Source organism: Neophocaena asiaeorientalis, unplaced genomic scaffold, assembly GCF_003031525.2.
Source record: "Neophocaena asiaeorientalis asiaeorientalis breed wild unplaced genomic scaffold, Neophocaena_asiaeorientalis_V1.1 scaffold91, whole genome shotgun sequence".
NCBI lineage: Eukaryota > Metazoa > Chordata > Mammalia > Artiodactyla > Phocoenidae > Neophocaena > Neophocaena asiaeorientalis.
The window spans coordinates 5,129,385-5,130,947 of NW_020173198.1; the positions used below are offsets into that span (position 1 = coordinate 5,129,385).

At 44.5% G+C, this 1,563-nt stretch overlaps 1 pseudogene; it reads left to right on the forward strand.

Moving 5' to 3' along the window:
- Window positions 1–226: 226 nt before the first annotated feature.
- Window positions 227–1,233, forward strand: LOC112399272 (5'-AMP-activated protein kinase subunit gamma-1 pseudogene; annotated as a pseudogene).
- The last annotated feature ends 330 nt before the right edge of the window (window positions 1,234–1,563 follow it).

The window sequence follows — 1,563 nt, forward strand, 5'->3', positions numbered from 1 at the left end:
AACTGGAAAATTCACAAATGTGTGGAAATTAAACAACACACTCTTGAGCAACCAATAGGTCAAAGAAGAAATCAAAAGAGAAACCAACAATATCTTGACACAAACACAAATGAACACACAACATACCAAAACTTATGGGATGCAGCAAGACTAGTTCTAAGAGGGAAGTTTAATGCAATAAACATCTCTATTTAAAAAAAAAAAAAAAGCAAGGTTCCTAAAGTGAATGAACCCAGCCAGTGCCTCTTGCAATGGAGATGGCCACGTCTTGAGAGTTACCAACTCTGGAAAAATGAGCGTCCTCAAGAGACCCCAGAATCTAACAAAGCATATACACTTCCTTTATAGAGTCTCTTGCTGCTATGACTTGATTCTCACAAGCTCCAATTTGGTTGTATTTGCTACTTCCCTGCAGGTGAAGAAAGCTTTCTTTGCTTTGGTGACTAATGGTATACAAGCTGCCCCTTTCTGGGACAGCAAAAAGCAAGGACCTGTGGGCATGTGGACTACCACTGATTTCATCAATATCCTGCACCGTTACTATAAATCAGCCTTGGTACAGATCTATGAGTTGGAAGAACACAAGACAGAAACTTGGAAGGAGGTGTGCATACAGGACTTCTTTAAACCACTTGCCTGCATTTCTCCTAATGCCAGCATGTTTGATGCTGTCTCTTCATTAATTCAAAACAAGATCCACAGGCTGCCAGTTGTTAACCCAGAATCAGGCAATATCTTGTACATCCTCATCCACAAATGCAGTCTCAAGTTCCTCAAATTGTTTATCACTAAGTTCCCAAGCCAGAGTTCATGTCTAAGTCTCTGGAAGAGCTACAAATCAGCTTCTATGCCAACACTGTTATGATCTGCTGTATGTGGCTCTGGGCATCTCTGTACAGCACCAGTTCTCAGCCCTGCCAGTGGTGAATGCGAAAGGTCATGTGGTAAACATCTTTTACAAGTTTGATGCTATCTATCAGGCAGCAGAAAAGACCTACAACAACCTAGGTGTGTGTGTCTGTAGCCAAAGCCCTGCGACATCAATCATATCACTATAAATGTGTCCTCGAGTGCTACCTGCATGAGACTCTGGAGACCATCATCAATAGGCTGGTGGAAGCAGAGGTTCACCAGCTTGCAGTGGTGGATGAGAGTGATGTGGTCAAGGGAATGGTATCATTATCTGACAACCTGTAGGACCTAGTGCTTACAGGCAGAGAGAAGCAGCCCTGAGCTGAGGGAAGAGGGCAAGCAGCACCAGCGGATGTGCCTCACTCACTGCCTGCCTAAAGCTCTGGGAATCACAGATAAAACCTTCTGACTGTTCCGTGCTCAGGAGCCCCCCTACCCTTCTACCTGGGAGCTGGAGAATGCATGGGGAAAGGAAGGAGAATAAATTTTTAGGTGGCCTTAACCTCACAGTACTCAGAAAAACTTTCAGTCTAGCCCATCCTAGTTCCTACCCTCTTATTCATATCCCCCTTTCTGGGCAAACTCTGGGCTCTGTGCCCCCCCCAGAAAATTCTGATCTCTAAGAGATCCCTGGGCTTCACTTAGCCTTAG